General features: G+C 39.7%; 48 non-coding genes and 2 pseudogenes across 48 annotated transcripts; all 50 read right to left on the bottom strand.

The window, feature by feature from the left end:
• Window positions 1–62: 62 nt before the first annotated feature.
• On the bottom strand, window positions 63–181 carry LOC136685359 (5S ribosomal RNA). Its single transcript, XR_010800113.1, has one exon. It is a non-coding gene; the product is annotated as a 5S ribosomal RNA (ribosomal RNA).
• A 208-nt stretch (window positions 182–389) lies between these two features.
• LOC136685371 (5S ribosomal RNA) lies at window positions 390–508 on the bottom strand. The gene has a single exon (XR_010800124.1). It is a non-coding gene; the product is annotated as a 5S ribosomal RNA (ribosomal RNA).
• A 221-nt stretch (window positions 509–729) lies between these two features.
• On the bottom strand, window positions 730–848 carry LOC136685358 (5S ribosomal RNA). Its single transcript, XR_010800112.1, has one exon. It is a non-coding gene; the product is annotated as a 5S ribosomal RNA (ribosomal RNA).
• A 222-nt stretch (window positions 849–1,070) lies between these two features.
• LOC136685357 (5S ribosomal RNA) lies at window positions 1,071–1,189 on the bottom strand. Its single transcript, XR_010800111.1, has one exon. It is a non-coding gene; the product is annotated as a 5S ribosomal RNA (ribosomal RNA).
• A 221-nt stretch (window positions 1,190–1,410) lies between these two features.
• Window positions 1,411–1,529, bottom strand: LOC136685355 (5S ribosomal RNA). Its single transcript, XR_010800109.1, has one exon. It is a non-coding gene; the product is annotated as a 5S ribosomal RNA (ribosomal RNA).
• Window positions 1,530–1,750: 221 nt separating this feature from the next.
• LOC136685354 (5S ribosomal RNA) lies at window positions 1,751–1,869 on the bottom strand. Its single transcript, XR_010800108.1, has one exon. It is a non-coding gene; the product is annotated as a 5S ribosomal RNA (ribosomal RNA).
• Window positions 1,870–2,090: 221 nt separating this feature from the next.
• LOC136685353 (5S ribosomal RNA) lies at window positions 2,091–2,209 on the bottom strand. Its single transcript, XR_010800107.1, has one exon. It is a non-coding gene; the product is annotated as a 5S ribosomal RNA (ribosomal RNA).
• Window positions 2,210–2,430: 221 nt separating this feature from the next.
• LOC136685352 (5S ribosomal RNA) lies at window positions 2,431–2,549 on the bottom strand. Its single transcript, XR_010800106.1, has one exon. It is a non-coding gene; the product is annotated as a 5S ribosomal RNA (ribosomal RNA).
• Window positions 2,550–2,771: 222 nt separating this feature from the next.
• On the bottom strand, window positions 2,772–2,890 carry LOC136685351 (5S ribosomal RNA). Its single transcript, XR_010800105.1, has one exon. It is a non-coding gene; the product is annotated as a 5S ribosomal RNA (ribosomal RNA).
• Window positions 2,891–3,111: 221 nt separating this feature from the next.
• Window positions 3,112–3,230, bottom strand: LOC136685435 (5S ribosomal RNA). The gene has a single exon (XR_010800171.1). It is a non-coding gene; the product is annotated as a 5S ribosomal RNA (ribosomal RNA).
• Window positions 3,231–3,452: 222 nt separating this feature from the next.
• Window positions 3,453–3,571, bottom strand: LOC136685434 (5S ribosomal RNA). The gene has a single exon (XR_010800170.1). It is a non-coding gene; the product is annotated as a 5S ribosomal RNA (ribosomal RNA).
• Window positions 3,572–3,792: 221 nt separating this feature from the next.
• Window positions 3,793–3,911, bottom strand: LOC136685433 (5S ribosomal RNA). The gene has a single exon (XR_010800169.1). It is a non-coding gene; the product is annotated as a 5S ribosomal RNA (ribosomal RNA).
• A 221-nt stretch (window positions 3,912–4,132) lies between these two features.
• LOC136685432 (5S ribosomal RNA) lies at window positions 4,133–4,251 on the bottom strand. The gene has a single exon (XR_010800168.1). It is a non-coding gene; the product is annotated as a 5S ribosomal RNA (ribosomal RNA).
• Window positions 4,252–4,473: 222 nt separating this feature from the next.
• Window positions 4,474–4,592, bottom strand: LOC136685431 (5S ribosomal RNA). The gene has a single exon (XR_010800167.1). It is a non-coding gene; the product is annotated as a 5S ribosomal RNA (ribosomal RNA).
• Window positions 4,593–4,812: 220 nt separating this feature from the next.
• On the bottom strand, window positions 4,813–4,931 carry LOC136685429 (5S ribosomal RNA). Its single transcript, XR_010800165.1, has one exon. It is a non-coding gene; the product is annotated as a 5S ribosomal RNA (ribosomal RNA).
• A 208-nt stretch (window positions 4,932–5,139) lies between these two features.
• LOC136685373 (5S ribosomal RNA) lies at window positions 5,140–5,258 on the bottom strand (annotated as a pseudogene).
• Window positions 5,259–5,480: 222 nt separating this feature from the next.
• LOC136685427 (5S ribosomal RNA) lies at window positions 5,481–5,599 on the bottom strand. The gene has a single exon (XR_010800164.1). It is a non-coding gene; the product is annotated as a 5S ribosomal RNA (ribosomal RNA).
• Window positions 5,600–5,819: 220 nt separating this feature from the next.
• Window positions 5,820–5,938, bottom strand: LOC136685426 (5S ribosomal RNA). Its single transcript, XR_010800163.1, has one exon. It is a non-coding gene; the product is annotated as a 5S ribosomal RNA (ribosomal RNA).
• Window positions 5,939–6,146: 208 nt separating this feature from the next.
• LOC136685372 (5S ribosomal RNA) lies at window positions 6,147–6,265 on the bottom strand (annotated as a pseudogene).
• Window positions 6,266–6,487: 222 nt separating this feature from the next.
• LOC136685425 (5S ribosomal RNA) lies at window positions 6,488–6,606 on the bottom strand. The gene has a single exon (XR_010800162.1). It is a non-coding gene; the product is annotated as a 5S ribosomal RNA (ribosomal RNA).
• Window positions 6,607–6,827: 221 nt separating this feature from the next.
• Window positions 6,828–6,946, bottom strand: LOC136685424 (5S ribosomal RNA). The gene has a single exon (XR_010800161.1). It is a non-coding gene; the product is annotated as a 5S ribosomal RNA (ribosomal RNA).
• A 221-nt stretch (window positions 6,947–7,167) lies between these two features.
• Window positions 7,168–7,286, bottom strand: LOC136685423 (5S ribosomal RNA). Its single transcript, XR_010800160.1, has one exon. It is a non-coding gene; the product is annotated as a 5S ribosomal RNA (ribosomal RNA).
• Window positions 7,287–7,506: 220 nt separating this feature from the next.
• On the bottom strand, window positions 7,507–7,625 carry LOC136685422 (5S ribosomal RNA). Its single transcript, XR_010800159.1, has one exon. It is a non-coding gene; the product is annotated as a 5S ribosomal RNA (ribosomal RNA).
• Window positions 7,626–7,845: 220 nt separating this feature from the next.
• On the bottom strand, window positions 7,846–7,964 carry LOC136685421 (5S ribosomal RNA). The gene has a single exon (XR_010800158.1). It is a non-coding gene; the product is annotated as a 5S ribosomal RNA (ribosomal RNA).
• A 209-nt stretch (window positions 7,965–8,173) lies between these two features.
• LOC136685369 (5S ribosomal RNA) lies at window positions 8,174–8,292 on the bottom strand. Its single transcript, XR_010800123.1, has one exon. It is a non-coding gene; the product is annotated as a 5S ribosomal RNA (ribosomal RNA).
• A 222-nt stretch (window positions 8,293–8,514) lies between these two features.
• On the bottom strand, window positions 8,515–8,633 carry LOC136685420 (5S ribosomal RNA). Its single transcript, XR_010800157.1, has one exon. It is a non-coding gene; the product is annotated as a 5S ribosomal RNA (ribosomal RNA).
• A 219-nt stretch (window positions 8,634–8,852) lies between these two features.
• LOC136685419 (5S ribosomal RNA) lies at window positions 8,853–8,971 on the bottom strand. The gene has a single exon (XR_010800156.1). It is a non-coding gene; the product is annotated as a 5S ribosomal RNA (ribosomal RNA).
• A 210-nt stretch (window positions 8,972–9,181) lies between these two features.
• On the bottom strand, window positions 9,182–9,300 carry LOC136685417 (5S ribosomal RNA). Its single transcript, XR_010800154.1, has one exon. It is a non-coding gene; the product is annotated as a 5S ribosomal RNA (ribosomal RNA).
• A 220-nt stretch (window positions 9,301–9,520) lies between these two features.
• LOC136685416 (5S ribosomal RNA) lies at window positions 9,521–9,639 on the bottom strand. Its single transcript, XR_010800153.1, has one exon. It is a non-coding gene; the product is annotated as a 5S ribosomal RNA (ribosomal RNA).
• Window positions 9,640–9,849: 210 nt separating this feature from the next.
• On the bottom strand, window positions 9,850–9,968 carry LOC136685368 (5S ribosomal RNA). Its single transcript, XR_010800122.1, has one exon. It is a non-coding gene; the product is annotated as a 5S ribosomal RNA (ribosomal RNA).
• A 221-nt stretch (window positions 9,969–10,189) lies between these two features.
• LOC136685415 (5S ribosomal RNA) lies at window positions 10,190–10,308 on the bottom strand. The gene has a single exon (XR_010800152.1). It is a non-coding gene; the product is annotated as a 5S ribosomal RNA (ribosomal RNA).
• Window positions 10,309–10,529: 221 nt separating this feature from the next.
• LOC136685414 (5S ribosomal RNA) lies at window positions 10,530–10,648 on the bottom strand. The gene has a single exon (XR_010800151.1). It is a non-coding gene; the product is annotated as a 5S ribosomal RNA (ribosomal RNA).
• A 221-nt stretch (window positions 10,649–10,869) lies between these two features.
• LOC136685413 (5S ribosomal RNA) lies at window positions 10,870–10,988 on the bottom strand. Its single transcript, XR_010800150.1, has one exon. It is a non-coding gene; the product is annotated as a 5S ribosomal RNA (ribosomal RNA).
• Window positions 10,989–11,209: 221 nt separating this feature from the next.
• LOC136685411 (5S ribosomal RNA) lies at window positions 11,210–11,328 on the bottom strand. Its single transcript, XR_010800149.1, has one exon. It is a non-coding gene; the product is annotated as a 5S ribosomal RNA (ribosomal RNA).
• A 220-nt stretch (window positions 11,329–11,548) lies between these two features.
• LOC136685410 (5S ribosomal RNA) lies at window positions 11,549–11,667 on the bottom strand. Its single transcript, XR_010800148.1, has one exon. It is a non-coding gene; the product is annotated as a 5S ribosomal RNA (ribosomal RNA).
• A 220-nt stretch (window positions 11,668–11,887) lies between these two features.
• Window positions 11,888–12,006, bottom strand: LOC136685409 (5S ribosomal RNA). Its single transcript, XR_010800147.1, has one exon. It is a non-coding gene; the product is annotated as a 5S ribosomal RNA (ribosomal RNA).
• Window positions 12,007–12,216: 210 nt separating this feature from the next.
• Window positions 12,217–12,335, bottom strand: LOC136685366 (5S ribosomal RNA). Its single transcript, XR_010800120.1, has one exon. It is a non-coding gene; the product is annotated as a 5S ribosomal RNA (ribosomal RNA).
• A 222-nt stretch (window positions 12,336–12,557) lies between these two features.
• On the bottom strand, window positions 12,558–12,676 carry LOC136685408 (5S ribosomal RNA). The gene has a single exon (XR_010800146.1). It is a non-coding gene; the product is annotated as a 5S ribosomal RNA (ribosomal RNA).
• A 219-nt stretch (window positions 12,677–12,895) lies between these two features.
• On the bottom strand, window positions 12,896–13,014 carry LOC136685407 (5S ribosomal RNA). Its single transcript, XR_010800145.1, has one exon. It is a non-coding gene; the product is annotated as a 5S ribosomal RNA (ribosomal RNA).
• A 210-nt stretch (window positions 13,015–13,224) lies between these two features.
• LOC136685405 (5S ribosomal RNA) lies at window positions 13,225–13,343 on the bottom strand. The gene has a single exon (XR_010800143.1). It is a non-coding gene; the product is annotated as a 5S ribosomal RNA (ribosomal RNA).
• A 220-nt stretch (window positions 13,344–13,563) lies between these two features.
• On the bottom strand, window positions 13,564–13,682 carry LOC136685404 (5S ribosomal RNA). The gene has a single exon (XR_010800142.1). It is a non-coding gene; the product is annotated as a 5S ribosomal RNA (ribosomal RNA).
• Window positions 13,683–13,892: 210 nt separating this feature from the next.
• LOC136685365 (5S ribosomal RNA) lies at window positions 13,893–14,011 on the bottom strand. The gene has a single exon (XR_010800119.1). It is a non-coding gene; the product is annotated as a 5S ribosomal RNA (ribosomal RNA).
• A 221-nt stretch (window positions 14,012–14,232) lies between these two features.
• LOC136685403 (5S ribosomal RNA) lies at window positions 14,233–14,351 on the bottom strand. The gene has a single exon (XR_010800141.1). It is a non-coding gene; the product is annotated as a 5S ribosomal RNA (ribosomal RNA).
• A 219-nt stretch (window positions 14,352–14,570) lies between these two features.
• Window positions 14,571–14,689, bottom strand: LOC136685402 (5S ribosomal RNA). The gene has a single exon (XR_010800140.1). It is a non-coding gene; the product is annotated as a 5S ribosomal RNA (ribosomal RNA).
• Window positions 14,690–14,899: 210 nt separating this feature from the next.
• LOC136685364 (5S ribosomal RNA) lies at window positions 14,900–15,018 on the bottom strand. Its single transcript, XR_010800118.1, has one exon. It is a non-coding gene; the product is annotated as a 5S ribosomal RNA (ribosomal RNA).
• Window positions 15,019–15,237: 219 nt separating this feature from the next.
• LOC136685401 (5S ribosomal RNA) lies at window positions 15,238–15,356 on the bottom strand. Its single transcript, XR_010800139.1, has one exon. It is a non-coding gene; the product is annotated as a 5S ribosomal RNA (ribosomal RNA).
• Window positions 15,357–15,565: 209 nt separating this feature from the next.
• On the bottom strand, window positions 15,566–15,684 carry LOC136685400 (5S ribosomal RNA). The gene has a single exon (XR_010800138.1). It is a non-coding gene; the product is annotated as a 5S ribosomal RNA (ribosomal RNA).
• Window positions 15,685–15,903: 219 nt separating this feature from the next.
• Window positions 15,904–16,022, bottom strand: LOC136685399 (5S ribosomal RNA). The gene has a single exon (XR_010800137.1). It is a non-coding gene; the product is annotated as a 5S ribosomal RNA (ribosomal RNA).
• A 209-nt stretch (window positions 16,023–16,231) lies between these two features.
• Window positions 16,232–16,350, bottom strand: LOC136685363 (5S ribosomal RNA). Its single transcript, XR_010800117.1, has one exon. It is a non-coding gene; the product is annotated as a 5S ribosomal RNA (ribosomal RNA).
• A 222-nt stretch (window positions 16,351–16,572) lies between these two features.
• Window positions 16,573–16,691, bottom strand: LOC136685398 (5S ribosomal RNA). The gene has a single exon (XR_010800136.1). It is a non-coding gene; the product is annotated as a 5S ribosomal RNA (ribosomal RNA).
• Between the last annotated feature and the right edge of the window lie 138 nt (window positions 16,692–16,829).

The raw sequence follows: 16,829 nt of genomic DNA, 5'->3' as shown, positions 1-16,829 counted from the left end.
CTTCTTCTCTTGTGTTTAAATGACTGTGGTTACTGTCTTTATAATAGAAACTTAAGCTAAAAAGCTTACAGCACCTAGTATTCCCAGGCAGTCTCCCATCCAAGTACTAACTAGGCCCAACTCTTCTTCGCTTCCGAGATCAGACGGGATCGGGCTTTCAAGGAGTGGTATGGCCGTAAGCGATCACTGCTGGCTGTAGAAGACTATTTCTATATACTCTTCTAAGAGTAATACTTGTTTTAGAGCTGCCTGTAAACGGTAGACCACCTGACACCTCAAATGAAAATGATTGGCTTTCCAGTTCGTTTTTTTTTTTTTTTGTTGTTTTTTCTTCTCTTGTGTTTAAATGACTGTGGTTACTGTCTTTATAATAGAAGCTTAAGCTAAAAAGCTTACAGCACCTAGTATTCCCAGACAGTCTCCCATCCAAGTACTAACTAGGCCCAACTCTTCTTCGCTTCCGAGATCAGACGAGATCGGGCTTTCAAGGAGTGGTATGGCCGTAAGCGATCACTGCTGGCTGTAGAAGACTATTTCTATATACTCTTCTAAGAGTAATACTTGTTTTAGAGCTGCCTGTAAACGGTAGACCACCTGACACCTCAAATGAAAATGATTGGCTTTCCAGTTCGTTTTTTTTTTTTGTTGTTTTTTTTTTTTAAGTTTTCTTCTTCTCTTGTGTTTAAATGACTGTGGTTACTGTCTTTATAATAGAAACTTAAGCTAAAAAGCTTACAGCACCTAGTATTCCCAGGCAGTCTCCCATCCAAGTACTAACTAGGCCCAACTCTTCTTCGCTTCCGAGATCAGACGGGATCGGGCTTTCAAGGAGTGGTATGGCCGTAAGCGATCACTGCTGGCTGTAGAAGACTATTTCTATATACTCTTCTAAGAGTAATACTTGTTTTAGAGCTGCCTGTAAACGGTAGACCACCTGACACCTCAAATGAAAATGATTGGCTTTCCAGTTCGTTTTTTTTTTTTTGTTGTTGTTTTTTTTTAAGTTTTCTTCTTCTCTTGTGTTTAAATGACTGTGGTTACTGTCTTTATAATAGAAACTTAAGCTAAAAAGCTTACAGCACCTAGTATTCCCAGGCAGTCTCCCATCCAAGTACTAACTAGGCCCAACTCTTCTTCGCTTCCGAGATCAGACGGGATCGGGCTTTCAAGGAGTGGTATGGCCGTAAGCGATCACTGCTGGCTGTAGAAGACTATTTCTATATACTCTTCTAAGAGTAATACTTGTTTTAGAGCTGCCTGTAAACGGTAGACCACCTGACACCTCAAATGAAAATGATTGGCTTTCCAGTTCGTTTTTTTTTTTTGTTGTTTTTTTTTTTTAAGTTTTCTTCTTCTCTTGTGTTTAAATGACTGTGGTTACTGTCTTTATAATAGAAACTTAAGCTAAAAAGCTTACAGCACCTAGTATTCCCAGGCAGTCTCCCATCCAAGTACTAACTAGGCCCAACTCTTCTTCGCTTCCGAGATCAGACGGGATCGGGCTTTCAAGGAGTGGTATGGCCGTAAGCGATCACTGCTGGCTGTAGAAGACTATTTCTATATACTCTTCTAAGAGTAATACTTGTTTTAGAGCTGCCTGTAAACGGTAGACCACCTGACACCTCAAATGAAAATGATTGGCTTTCCAGTTCGTTTTTTTTTTTTGTTGTTTTTTTTTTTTAAGTTTTCTTCTTCTCTTGTGTTTAAATGACTGTGGTTACTGTCTTTATAATAGAAACTTAAGCTAAAAAGCTTACAGCACCTAGTATTCCCAGGCAGTCTCCCATCCAAGTACTAACTAGGCCCAACTCTTCTTCGCTTCCGAGATCAGACGGGATCGGGCTTTCAAGGAGTGGTATGGCCGTAAGCGATCACTGCTGGCTGTAGAAGACTATTTCTATATACTCTTCTAAGAGTAATACTTGTTTTAGAGCTGCCTGTAAACGGTAGACCACCTGACACCTCAAATGAAAATGATTGGCTTTCCAGTTCGTTTTTTTTTTTTGTTGTTGTTTTTTTTTAAGTTTTCTTCTTCTCTTGTGTTTAAATGACTGTGGTTACTGTCTTTATAATAGAAACTTAAGCTAAAAAGCTTACAGCACCTAGTATTCCCAGGCAGTCTCCCATCCAAGTACTAACTAGGCCCAACTCTTCTTCGCTTCCGAGATCAGACGGGATCGGGCTTTCAAGGAGTGGTATGGCCGTAAGCGATCACTGCTGGCTGTAGAAGACTATTTCTATATACTCTTCTAAGAGTAATACTTGTTTTAGAGCTGCCTGTAAACGGTAGACCACCTGACACCTCAAATGAAAATGATTGGCTTTCCAGTTCGTTTTTTTTTTTTGTTGTTTTTTTTTTTTAAGTTTTCTTCTTCTCTTGTGTTTAAATGACTGTGGTTACTGTCTTTATAATAGAAACTTAAGCTAAAAAGCTTACAGCACCTAGTATTCCCAGGCAGTCTCCCATCCAAGTACTAACTAGGCCCAACTCTTCTTCGCTTCCGAGATCAGACGGGATCGGGCTTTCAAGGAGTGGTATGGCCGTAAGCGATCACTGCTGGCTGTAGAAGACTATTTCTATATACTCTTCTAAGAGTAATACTTGTTTTAGAGCTGCCTGTAAACGGTAGACCACCTGACACCTCAAATGAAAATGATTGGCTTTCCAGTTCGTTTTTTTTTTTTGTTGTTTTTTTTTTTTTAAGTTTTCTTCTTCTCTTGTGTTTAAATGACTGTGGTTACTGTCTTTATAATAGAAACTTAAGCTAAAAAGCTTACAGCACCTAGTATTCCCAGGCAGTCTCCCATCCAAGTACTAACTAGGCCCAACTCTTCTTCGCTTCCGAGATCAGACGGGATCGGGCTTTCAAGGAGTGGTATGGCCGTAAGCGATCACTGCTGGCTGTAGAAGACTATTTCTATATACTCTTCTAAGAGTAATACTTGTTTTAGAGCTGCCTGTAAACGGTAGACCACCTGACACCTCAAATGAAAATGATTGGCTTTCCAGTTCGTTTTTTTTTTTTGTTGTTTTTTTTTTTTAAGTTTTCTTCTTCTCTTGTGTTTAAATGACTGTGGTTACTGTCTTTATAATAGAAACTTAAGCTAAAAAGCTTACAGCACCTAGTATTCCCAGGCAGTCTCCCATCCAAGTACTAACTAGGCCCAACTCTTCTTCGCTTCCGAGATCAGACGGGATCGGGCTTTCAAGGAGTGGTATGGCCGTAAGCGATCACTGCTGGCTGTAGAAGACTATTTCTATATACTCTTCTAAGAGTAATACTTGTTTTAGAGCTGCCTGTAAACGGTAGACCACCTGACACCTCAAATGAAAATGATTGGCTTTCCAGTTCGTTTTTTTTTTTTTGTTGTTGTTTTTTTTTAAGTTTTCTTCTTCTCTTGTGTTTAAATGACTGTGGTTACTGTCTTTATAATAGAAACTTAAGCTAAAAAGCTTACAGCACCTAGTATTCCCAGGCAGTCTCCCATCCAAGTACTAACTAGGCCCAACTCTTCTTCGCTTCCGAGATCAGACGGGATCGGGCTTTCAAGGAGTGGTATGGCCGTAAGCGATCACTGCTGGCTGTAGAAGACTATTTCTATATACTCTTCTAAGAGTAATACTTGTTTTAGAGCTGCCTGTAAACGGTAGACCACCTGACACCTCAAATGAAAATGATTGGCTTTCCAGTTCGTTTTTTTTTTTTGTTGTTTTTTTTTTTTAAGTTTTCTTCTTCTCTTGTGTTTAAATGACTGTGGTTACTGTCTTTATAATAGAAACTTAAGCTAAAAAGCTTACAGCACCTAGTATTCCCAGGCAGTCTCCCATCCAAGTACTAACTAGGCCCAACTCTTCTTCGCTTCCGAGATCAGACGGGATCGGGCTTTCAAGGAGTGGTATGGCCGTAAGCGATCACTGCTGGCTGTAGAAGACTATTTCTATATACTCTTCTAAGAGTAATACTTGTTTTAGAGCTGCCTGTAAACGGTAGACCACCTGACACCTCAAATGAAAATGATTGGCTTTCCAGTTCGTTTTTTTTTTTTGTTGTTTTTTTTTTTTAAGTTTTCTTCTTCTCTTGTGTTTAAATGACTGTGGTTACTGTCTTTATAATAGAAACTTAAGCTAAAAAGCTTACAGCACCTAGTATTCCCAGGCAGTCTCCCATCCAAGTACTAACTAGGCCCAACTCTTCTTCGCTTCCGAGATCAGACGGGATCGGGCTTTCAAGGAGTGGTATGGCCGTAAGCGATCACTGCTGGCTGTAGAAGACTATTTCTATATACTCTTCTAAGAGTAATACTTGTTTTAGAGCTGCCTGTAAACGGTAGACCACCTGACACCTCAAATGAAAATGATTGGCTTTCCAGTTCGTTTTTTTTTTTTTGTTGTTGTTTTTTTTTAAGTTTTCTTCTTCTCTTGTGTTTAAATGACTGTGGTTACTGTCTTTATAATAGAAACTTAAGCTAAAAAGCTTACAGCACCTAGTATTCCCAGGCAGTCTCCCATCCAAGTACTAACTAGGCCCAACTCTTCTTCGCTTCCGAGATCAGACGGGATCGGGCTTTCAAGGAGTGGTATGGCCGTAAGCGATCACTGCTGGCTGTAGAAGACTATTTCTATATACTCTTCTAAGAGTAATACTTGTTTTAGAGCTGCCTGTAAACGGTAGACCACCTGACACCTCAAATGAAAATGATTGGCTTTCCAGTTCGTTTTTTTTTTTGTTGTTTTTTTTTTTTAAGTTTTCTTCTTCTCTTGTGTTTAAATGACTGTGGTTACTGTCTTTATAATAGAAACTTAAGCTAAAAAGCTTACAGCACCTAGTATTCCCAGGCAGTCTCCCATCCAAGTACTAACTAGGCCCAACTCTTCTTCGCTTCCGAGATCAGACGGGATCGGGCTTTCAAGGAGTGGTATGGCCGTAAGCGATCACTGCTGGCTGTAGAAGACTATTTCTATATACTCTTCTAAGAGTAATACTTGTTTTAGAGCTGCCTGTAAACGGTAGACCACCTGACACCTCAAATGAAAATGATTGGCTTTCCAGTTCGTTTTTTTTTTTTTTTGTTGTTTTTTCTTCTCTTGTGTTTAAATGACTGTGGTTACTGTCTTTATAATAGAAGCTTAAGCTAAAAAGCTTACAGCACCTAGTATTCCCAGACAGTCTCCCATCCAAGTACTAACTAGGCCCAACTCTTCTTCGCTTCCGAGATCAGACGAGATCGGGCTTTCAAGGAGTGGTATGGCCGCAAGCGATCACTGCTGGCTGTAGAAGACTATTTCTATATACTCTTCTAAGAGTAATACTTGTTTTAGAGCTGCCTGTAAACGGTAGACCACCTGACACCTCAAATGAAAATGATTGGCTTTCCAGTTCGTTTTTTTTTTTTTGTTGTTGTTTTTTTTTAAGTTTTCTTCTTCTCTTGTGTTTAAATGACTGTGGTTACTGTCTTTATAATAGAAACTTAAGCTAAAAAGCTTACAGCACCTAGTATTCCCAGGCAGTCTCCCATCCAAGTACTAACTAGGCCCAACTCTTCTTCGCTTCCGAGATCAGACGGGATCGGGCTTTCAAGGAGTGGTATGGCCGTAAGCGATCACTGCTGGCTGTAGAAGACTATTTCTATATACTCTTCTAAGAGTAATACTTGTTTTAGAGCTGCCTGTAAACGGTAGACCACCTGACACCTCAAATGAAAATGATTGGCTTTCCAGTTCGTTTTTTTTTTTGTTGTTTTTTTTTTTTAAGTTTTCTTCTTCTCTTGTGTTTAAATGACTGTGGTTACTGTCTTTATAATAGAAACTTAAGCTAAAAAGCTTACAGCACCTAGTATTCCCAGGCAGTCTCCCATCCAAGTACTAACTAGGCCCAACTCTTCTTCGCTTCCGAGATCAGACGGGATCGGGCTTTCAAGGAGTGGTATGGCCGTAAGCGATCACTGCTGGCTGTAGAAGACTATTTCTATATACTCTTCTAAGAGTAATACTTGTTTTAGAGCTGCCTGTAAACGGTAGACCACCTGACACCTCAAATGAAAATGATTGGCTTTCCAGTTCGTTTTTTTTTTTTTTTGTTGTTTTTTCTTCTCTTGTGTTTAAATGACTGTGGTTACTGTCTTTATAATAGAAGCTTAAGCTAAAAAGCTTACAGCACCTAGTATTCCCAGACAGTCTCCCATCCAAGTACTAACTAGGCCCAACTCTTCTTCGCTTCCGAGATCAGACGAGATCGGGCTTTCAAGGAGTGGTATGGCCGCAAGCGATCACTGCTGGCTGTAGAAGACTATTTCTATATACTCTTCTAAGAGTAATACTTGTTTTAGAGCTGCCTGTAAACGGTAGACCACCTGACACCTCAAATGAAAATGATTGGCTTTCCAGTTCGTTTTTTTTTTTTTGTTGTTGTTTTTTTTTAAGTTTTCTTCTTCTCTTGTGTTTAAATGACTGTGGTTACTGTCTTTATAATAGAAACTTAAGCTAAAAAGCTTACAGCACCTAGTATTCCCAGGCAGTCTCCCATCCAAGTACTAACTAGGCCCAACTCTTCTTCGCTTCCGAGATCAGACGGGATCGGGCTTTCAAGGAGTGGTATGGCCGTAAGCGATCACTGCTGGCTGTAGAAGACTATTTCTATATACTCTTCTAAGAGTAATACTTGTTTTAGAGCTGCCTGTAAACGGTAGACCACCTGACACCTCAAATGAAAATGATTGGCTTTCCAGTTCGTTTTTTTTTTTTGTTGTTTTTTTTTTTTAAGTTTTCTTCTTCTCTTGTGTTTAAATGACTGTGGTTACTGTCTTTATAATAGAAACTTAAGCTAAAAAGCTTACAGCACCTAGTATTCCCAGGCAGTCTCCCATCCAAGTACTAACTAGGCCCAACTCTTCTTCGCTTCCGAGATCAGACGGGATCGGGCTTTCAAGGAGTGGTATGGCCGTAAGCGATCACTGCTGGCTGTAGAAGACTATTTCTATATACTCTTCTAAGAGTAATACTTGTTTTAGAGCTGCCTGTAAACGGTAGACCACCTGACACCTCAAATGAAAATGATTGGCTTTCCAGTTCGTTTTTTTTTTTTGTTGTTGTTTTTTTTTAAGTTTTCTTCTTCTCTTGTGTTTAAATGACTGTGGTTACTGTCTTTATAATAGAAACTTAAGCTAAAAAGCTTACAGCACCTAGTATTCCCAGGCAGTCTCCCATCCAAGTACTAACTAGGCCCAACTCTTCTTCGCTTCCGAGATCAGACGGGATCGGGCTTTCAAGGAGTGGTATGGCCGTAAGCGATCACTGCTGGCTGTAGAAGACTATTTCTATATACTCTTCTAAGAGTAATACTTGTTTTAGAGCTGCCTGTAAACGGTAGACCACCTGACACCTCAAATGAAAATGATTGGCTTTCCAGTTCGTTTTTTTTTTTGTTGTTTTTTTTTTTTAAGTTTTCTTCTTCTCTTGTGTTTAAATGACTGTGGTTACTGTCTTTATAATAGAAACTTAAGCTAAAAAGCTTACAGCACCTAGTATTCCCAGGCAGTCTCCCATCCAAGTACTAACTAGGCCCAACTCTTCTTCGCTTCCGAGATCAGACGGGATCGGGCTTTCAAGGAGTGGTATGGCCGTAAGCGATCACTGCTGGCTGTAGAAGACTATTTCTATATACTCTTCTAAGAGTAATACTTGTTTTAGAGCTGCCTGTAAACGGTAGACCACCTGACACCTCAAATGAAAATGATTGGCTTTCCAGTTCGTTTTTTTTTTTGTTGTTTTTTTTTTTTAAGTTTTCTTCTTCTCTTGTGTTTAAATGACTGTGGTTACTGTCTTTATAATAGAAACTTAAGCTAAAAAGCTTACAGCACCTAGTATTCCCAGGCAGTCTCCCATCCAAGTACTAACTAGGCCCAACTCTTCTTCGCTTCCGAGATCAGACGGGATCGGGCTTTCAAGGAGTGGTATGGCCGTAAGCGATCACTGCTGGCTGTAGAAGACTATTTCTATATACTCTTCTAAGAGTAATACTTGTTTTAGAGCTGCCTGTAAACGGTAGACCACCTGACACCTCAAATGAAAATGATTGGCTTTCCAGTTCGTTTTTTTTTTTTTTTTAAGTTTTCTTCTTCTCTTGTGTTTAAATGACTGTGGTTACTGTCTTTATAATAGAAACTTAAGCTAAAAAGCTTACAGCACCTAGTATTCCCAGGCAGTCTCCCATCCAAGTACTAACTAGGCCCAACTCTTCTTCGCTTCCGAGATCAGACGGGATCAGGCTTTCAAGGAGTGGTATGGCCGTAAGCGATCACTGCTGGCTGTAGAAGACTATTTCTATATACTCTTCTAAGAGTAATACTTGTTTTAGAGCTGCCTGTAAACGGTAGACCACCTGACACCTCAAATGAAAATGATTGGCTTTCCAGTTCGTTTTTTTTTTTTTGTCGTTGTTTTTTTTTAAGTTTTCTTCTTCTCTTGTGTTTAAATGACTGTGGTTACTGTCTTTATAATAGAAACTTAAGCTAAAAAGCTTACAGCACCTAGTATTCCCAGGCAGTCTCCCATCCAAGTACTAACTAGGCCCAACTCTTCTTCGCTTCCGAGATCAGACGGGATCGGGCTTTCAAGGAGTGGTATGGCCGTAAGCGATCACTGCTGGCTGTAGAAGACTATTTCTATATACTCTTCTAAGAGTAATACTTGTTTTAGAGCTGCCTGTAAACGGTAGACCACCTGACACCTCAAATGAAAATGATTGGCTTTCCAGTTCGTTTTTTTTTTTGTTGTTTTTTTTTTTAAGTTTTCTTCTTCTCTTGTGTTTAAATGACTGTGGTTACTGTCTTTATAATAGAAACTTAAGCTAAAAAGCTTACAGCACCTAGTATTCCCAGGCAGTCTCCCATCCAAGTACTAACTAGGCCCAACTCTTCTTCGCTTCCGAGATCAGACGGGATCGGGCTTTCAAGGAGTGGTATGGCCGTAAGCGATCACTGCTGGCTGTAGAAGACTATTTCTATATACTCTTCTAAGAGTAATACTTGTTTTAGAGCTGCCTGTAAACGGTAGACCACCTGACACCTCAAATGAAAATGATTGGCTTTCCAGTTCGTTTTTTTTTTTTTTTTTAAGTTTTCTTCTTCTCTTGTGTTTAAATGACTGTGGTTACTGTCTTTATAATAGAAACTTAAGCTAAAAAGCTTACAGCACCTAGTATTCCCAGGCAGTCTCCCATCCAAGTACTAACTAGGCCCAACTCTTCTTCGCTTCCGAGATCAGACGGGATCGGGCTTTCAAGGAGTGGTATGGCCGTAAGCGATCACTGCTGGCTGTAGAAGACTATTTCTATATACTCTTCTAAGAGTAATACTTGTTTTAGAGCTGCCTGTAAACGGTAGACCACCTGACACCTCAAATGAAAATGATTGGCTTTCCAGTTCGTTTTTTTTTTTGTTGTTTTTTTTTTTTAAGTTTTCTTCTTCTCTTGTGTTTAAATGACTGTGGTTACTGTCTTTATAATAGAAACTTAAGCTAAAAAGCTTACAGCACCTAGTATTCCCAGGCAGTCTCCCATCCAAGTACTAACTAGGCCCAACTCTTCTTCGCTTCCGAGATCAGACGGGATCGGGCTTTCAAGGAGTGGTATGGCCGTAAGCGATCACTGCTGGCTGTAGAAGACTATTTCTATATACTCTTCTAAGAGTAATACTTGTTTTAGAGCTGCCTGTAAACGGTAGACCACCTGACACCTCAAATGAAAATGATTGGCTTTCCAGTTCGTTTTTTTTTTTTTTTTTAAGTTTTCTTCTTCTCTTGTGTTTAAATGACTGTGGTTACTGTCTTTATAATAGAAACTTAAGCTAAAAAGCTTACAGCACCTAGTATTCCCAGGCAGTCTCCCATCCAAGTACTAACTAGGCCCAACTCTTCTTCGCTTCCGAGATCAGACGGGATCAGGCTTTCAAGGAGTGGTATGGCCGTAAGCGATCACTGCTGGCTGTAGAAGACTATTTCTATATACTCTTCTAAGAGTAATACTTGTTTTAGAGCTGCCTGTAAACGGTAGACCACCTGACACCTCAAATGAAAATGATTGGCTTTCCAGTTCGTTTTTTTTTTTTGTCGTTGTTTTTTTTTAAGTTTTCTTCTTCTCTTGTGTTTAAATGACTGTGGTTACTGTCTTTATAATAGAAACTTAAGCTAAAAAGCTTACAGCACCTAGTATTCCCAGGCAGTCTCCCATCCAAGTACTAACTAGGCCCAACTCTTCTTCGCTTCCGAGATCAGACGGGATCGGGCTTTCAAGGAGTGGTATGGCCGTAAGCGATCACTGCTGGCTGTAGAAGACTATTTCTATATACTCTTCTAAGAGTAATACTTGTTTTAGAGCTGCCTGTAAACGGTAGACCACCTGACACCTCAAATGAAAATGATTGGCTTTCCAGTTCGTTTTTTTTTTTTGTTGTTTTTTTTTTTTAAGTTTTCTTCTTCTCTTGTGTTTAAATGACTGTGGTTACTGTCTTTATAATAGAAACTTAAGCTAAAAAGCTTACAGCACCTAGTATTCCCAGGCAGTCTCCCATCCAAGTACTAACTAGGCCCAACTCTTCTTCGCTTCCGAGATCAGACGGGATCGGGCTTTCAAGGAGTGGTATGGCCGTAAGCGATCACTGCTGGCTGTAGAAGACTATTTCTATATACTCTTCTAAGAGTAATACTTGTTTTAGAGCTGCCTGTAAACGGTAGACCACCTGACACCTCAAATGAAAATGATTGGCTTTCCAGTTCGTTTTTTTTTTTTGTTGTTTTTTTTTTTTAAGTTTTCTTCTTCTCTTGTGTTTAAATGACTGTGGTTACTGTCTTTATAATAGAAACTTAAGCTAAAAAGCTTACAGCACCTAGTATTCCCAGGCAGTCTCCCATCCAAGTACTAACTAGGCCCAACTCTTCTTCGCTTCCGAGATCAGACGGGATCGGGCTTTCAAGGAGTGGTATGGCCGTAAGCGATCACTGCTGGCTGTAGAAGACTATTTCTATATACTCTTCTAAGAGTAATACTTGTTTTAGAGCTGCCTGTAAACGGTAGACCACCTGACACCTCAAATGAAAATGATTGGCTTTCCAGTTCGTTTTTTTTTTTTGTTGTTGTTTTTTTTTAAGTTTTCTTCTTCTCTTGTGTTTAAATGACTGTGGTTACTGTCTTTATAATAGAAACTTAAGCTAAAAAGCTTACAGCACCTAGTATTCCCAGGCAGTCTCCCATCCAAGTACTAACTAGGCCCAACTCTTCTTCGCTTCCGAGATCAGACGGGATCGGGCTTTCAAGGAGTGGTATGGCCGTAAGCGATCACTGCTGGCTGTAGAAGACTATTTCTATATACTCTTCTAAGAGTAATACTTGTTTTAGAGCTGCCTGTAAACGGTAGACCACCTGACACCTCAAATGAAAATGATTGGCTTTCCAGTTCGTTTTTTTTTTTGTTGTTTTTTTTTTTTAAGTTTTCTTCTTCTCTTGTGTTTAAATGACTGTGGTTACTGTCTTTATAATAGAAACTTAAGCTAAAAAGCTTACAGCACCTAGTATTCCCAGGCAGTCTCCCATCCAAGTACTAACTAGGCCCAACTCTTCTTCGCTTCCGAGATCAGACGGGATCGGGCTTTCAAGGAGTGGTATGGCCGTAAGCGATCACTGCTGGCTGTAGAAGACTATTTCTATATACTCTTCTAAGAGTAATACTTGTTTTAGAGCTGCCTGTAAACGGTAGACCACCTGACACCTCAAATGAAAATGATTGGCTTTCCAGTTCGTTTTTTTTTTTGTTGTTTTTTTTTTTTAAGTTTTCTTCTTCTCTTGTGTTTAAATGACTGTGGTTACTGTCTTTATAATAGAAACTTAAGCTAAAAAGCTTACAGCACCTAGTATTCCCAGGCAGTCTCCCATCCAAGTACTAACTAGGCCCAACTCTTCTTCGCTTCCGAGATCAGACGGGATCGGGCTTTCAAGGAGTGGTATGGCCGTAAGCGATCACTGCTGGCTGTAGAAGACTATTTCTATATACTCTTCTAAGAGTAATACTTGTTTTAGAGCTGCCTGTAAACGGTAGACCACCTGACACCTCAAATGAAAATGATTGGCTTTCCAGTTCGTTTTTTTTTTTTTTTTTAAGTTTTCTTCTTCTCTTGTGTTTAAATGACTGTGGTTACTGTCTTTATAATAGAAACTTAAGCTAAAAAGCTTACAGCACCTAGTATTCCCAGGCAGTCTCCCATCCAAGTACTAACTAGGCCCAACTCTTCTTCGCTTCCGAGATCAGACGGGATCAGGCTTTCAAGGAGTGGTATGGCCGTAAGCGATCACTGCTGGCTGTAGAAGACTATTTCTATATACTCTTCTAAGAGTAATACTTGTTTTAGAGCTGCCTGTAAACGGTAGACCACCTGACACCTCAAATGAAAATGATTGGCTTTCCAGTTCGTTTTTTTTTTTTTGTCGTTGTTTTTTTTTAAGTTTTCTTCTTCTCTTGTGTTTAAATGACTGTGGTTACTGTCTTTATAATAGAAACTTAAGCTAAAAAGCTTACAGCACCTAGTATTCCCAGGCAGTCTCCCATCCAAGTACTAACTAGGCCCAACTCTTCTTCGCTTCCGAGATCAGACGGGATCGGGCTTTCAAGGAGTGGTATGGCCGTAAGCGATCACTGCTGGCTGTAGAAGACTATTTCTATATACTCTTCTAAGAGTAATACTTGTTTTAGAGCTGCCTGTAAACGGTAGACCACCTGACACCTCAAATGAAAATGATTGGCTTTCCAGTTCGTTTTTTTTTTTGTTGTTTTTTTTTTTAAGTTTTCTTCTTCTCTTGTGTTTAAATGACTGTGGTTACTGTCTTTATAATAGAAACTTAAGCTAAAAAGCTTACAGCACCTAGTATTCCCAGGCAGTCTCCCATCCAAGTACTAACTAGGCCCAACTCTTCTTCGCTTCCGAGATCAGACGGGATCGGGCTTTCAAGGAGTGGTATGGCCGTAAGCGATCACTGCTGGCTGTAGAAGACTATTTCTATATACTCTTCTAAGAGTAATACTTGTTTTAGAGCTGCCTGTAAACGGTAGACCACCTGACACCTCAAATGAAAATGATTGGCTTTCCAGTTCGTTTTTTTTTTTTTTTTTAAGTTTTCTTCTTCTCTTGTGTTTAAATGACTGTGGTTACTGTCTTTATAATAGAAACTTAAGCTAAAAAGCTTACAGCACCTAGTATTCCCAGGCAGTCTCCCATCCAAGTACTAACTAGGCCCAACTCTTCTTCGCTTCCGAGATCAGACGGGATCGGGCTTTCAAGGAGTGGTATGGCCGTAAGCGATCACTGCTGGCTGTAGAAGACTATTTCTATATACTCTTCTAAGAGTAATACTTGTTTTAGAGCTGCCTGTAAACGGTAGACCACCTGACACCTCAAATGAAAATGATTGGCTTTCCAGTTCGTTTTTTTTTTTTGTTGTTTTTTTTTTTAAGTTTTCTTCTTCTCTTGTGTTTAAATGACTGTGGTTACTGTCTTTATAATAGAAACTTAAGCTAAAAAGCTTACAGCACCTAGTATTCCCAGGCAGTCTCCCATCCAAGTACTAACTAGGCCCAACTCTTCTTCGCTTCCGAGATCAGACGGGATCGGGCTTTCAAGGAGTGGTATGGCCGTAAGCGATCACTGCTGGCTGTAGAAGACTATTTCTATATACTCTTCTAAGAGTAATACTTGTTTTAGAGCTGCCTGTAAACGGTAGACCACCTGACACCTCAAATGAAAATGATTGGCTTTCCAGTTCGTTTTTTTTTTTTTTTTTAAGTTTTCTTCTTCTCTTGTGTTTAAATGACTGTGGTTACTGTCTTTATAATAGAAACTTAAGCTAAAAAGCTTACAGCACCTAGTATTCCCAGGCAGTCTCCCATCCAAGTACTAACTAGGCCCAACTCTTCTTCGCTTCCGAGATCAGACGGGATCAGGCTTTCAAGGAGTGGTATGGCCGTAAGCGATCACTGCTGGCTGTAGAAGACTATTTCTATATACTCTTCTAAGAGTAATACTTGTTTTAGAGCTGCCTGTAAACGGTAGACCACCTGACACCTCAAATGAAAATGATTGGCTTTCCAGTTCGTTTTTTTTTTTTGTCGTTGTTTTTTTTTAAGTTTTCTTCTTCTCTTGTGTTTAAATGACTGTGGTTACTGTCTTTATAATAGAAACTTAAGCTAAAAAGCTTACAGCACCTAGTATTCCCAGGCAGTCTCCCATCCAAGTACTAACTAGGCCCAACTCTTCTTCGCTTCCGAGATCAGACGGGATCGGGCTTTCAAGGAGTGGTATGGCCGTAAGCGATCACTGCTGGCTGTAGAAGACTATTTCTATATACTCTTCTAAGAGTAATACTTGTTTTAGAGCTGCCTGTAAACGGTAGACCACCTGACACCTCAAATGAAAATGATTGGCTTTCCAGTTCGTTTTTTTTTTTGTTGTTTTTTTTTTTAAGTTTTCTTCTTCTCTTGTGTTTAAATGACTGTGGTTACTGTCTTTATAATAGAAACTTAAGCTAAAAAGCTTACAGCACCTAGTATTCCCAGGCAGTCTCCCATCCAAGTACTAACTAGGCCCAACTCTTCTTCGCTTCCGAGATCAGACGGGATCGGGCTTTCAAGGAGTGGTATGGCCGTAAGCGATCACTGCTGGCTGTAGAAGACTATTTCTATATACTCTTCTAAGAGTAATACTTGTTTTAGAGCTGCCTGTAAACGGTAGACCACCTGACACCTCAAATGAAAATGATTGGCTTTCCAGTTCGTTTTTTTTTTTTTTTTTAAGTTTTCTTCTTCTCTTGTGTTTAAATGACTGTGGTTACTGTCTTTATAATAGAAACTTAAGCTAAAAAGCTTACAGCACCTAGTATTCCCAGGCAGTCTCCCATCCAAGTACTAACTAGGCCCAACTCTTCTTCGCTTCCGAGATCAGACGGGATCAGGCTTTCAAGGAGTGGTATGGCCGTAAGCGATCACTGCTGGCTGTAGAAGACTATTTCTATATACTCTTCTAAGAGTAATACTTGTTTTAGAGCTGCCTGTAAACGGTAGACCACCTGACACCTCAAATGAAAATGATTGGCTTTCCAGTTCGTTTTTTTTTTTGTTGTTTTTTTTTTTAAGTTTTCTTCTTCTCTTGTGTTTAAATGACTGTGGTTACTGTCTTTATAATAGAAACTTAAGCTAAAAAGCTTACAGCACCTAGTATTCCCAGGCAGTCTCCCATCCAAGTACTAACTAGGCCCAACTCTTCTTCGCTTCCGAGATCAGACGGGATCGGGCTTTCAAGGAGTGGTATGGCCGTAAGCGATCACTGCTGGCTGTAGAAGACTATTTCTATATACTCTTCTAAGAGTAATACTTGTTTTAGAGCTGCCTGTAAACGGTAGACCACCTGACACCTCAAATGAAAATGATTGGCTTTCCAGTTCGTTTTTTTTTTTTTTTTAAGTTTTCTTCTTCTCTTGTGTTTAAATGACTGTGGTTACTGTCTTTATAATAGAAACTTAAGCTAAAAAGCTTACAGCACCTAGTATTCCCAGGCAGTCTCCCATCCAAGTACTAACTAGGCCCAACTCTTCTTCGCTTCCGAGATCAGACGGGATCGGGCTTTCAAGGAGTGGTATGGCCGTAAGCGATCACTGCTGGCTGTAGAAGACTATTTCTATATACTCTTCTAAGAGTAATACTTGTTTTAGAGCTGCCTGTAAACGGTAGACCACCTGACACCTCAAATGAAAATGATTGGCTTTCCAGTTCGTTTTTTTTTTTGTTGTTTTTTTTTTTAAGTTTTCTTCTTCTCTTGTGTTTAAATGACTGTGGTTACTGTCTTTATAATAGAAACTTAAGCTAAAAAGCTTACAGCACCTAGTATTCCCAGGCAGTCTCCCATCCAAGTACTAACTAGGCCCAACTCTTCTTCGCTTCCGAGATCAGACGGGATCGGGCTTTCAAGGAGTGGTATGGCCGTAAGCGATCACTGCTGGCTGTAGAAGACTATTTCTATATACTCTTCTAAGAGTAATACTTGTTTTAGAGCTGCCTGTAAACGGTAGACCACCTGACACCTCAAATGAAAATGATTGGCTTTCCAGTTCGTTTTTTTTTTTTTTTTAAGTTTTCTTCTTCTCTTGTGTTTAAATGACTGTGGTTACTGTCTTTATAATAGAAACTTAAGCTAAAAAGCTTACAGCACCTAGTATTCCCAGGCAGTCTCCCATCCAAGTACTAACTAGGCCCAACTCTTCTTCGCTTCCGAGATCAGACGGGATCAGGCTTTCAAGGAGTGGTATGGCCGTAAGCGATCACTGCTGGCTGTAGAAGACTATTTCTATATACTCTTCTAAGAGTAATACTTGTTTTAGAGCTGCCTGTAAACGGTAGACCACCTGACACCTCAAATGAAAATGATTGGCTTTCCAGTTCGTTTTTTTTTTTTTGTCGTTGTTTTTTTTTAAGTTTTCTTCTTCTCTTGTGTTTAAATGACTGTGGTTACTGTCTTTATAATAGAAACTTAAGCTAAAAAGCTTACAGCACCTAGTATTCCCAGGCAGTCTCCCATCCAAGTACTAACTAGGCCCAACTCTTCTTCGCTTCCGAGATCAGACGGGATCGGGCTTTCAAGGAGTGGTATGGCCGTAAGCGATCACTGCTGGCTGTAGAAGACTATTTCTATATACTCTTCTAAGAGTAATACTTGTTTTAGAGCTGCCTGTAAACGGTAGACCACCTGACACCTCAAATGAAAATGATTGGCTTTCCAGTTCGTTTTTTTTTTTGTT

Source organism: Hoplias malabaricus, unplaced genomic scaffold, assembly GCF_029633855.1.
Source record: "Hoplias malabaricus isolate fHopMal1 unplaced genomic scaffold, fHopMal1.hap1 scaffold_366, whole genome shotgun sequence".
Lineage (NCBI taxonomy): Eukaryota > Metazoa > Chordata > Actinopteri > Characiformes > Erythrinidae > Hoplias > Hoplias malabaricus.
Note: the sequence above shows the minus strand (reverse complement) of the source record. Positions and strands in the feature narration are given on the sequence as shown.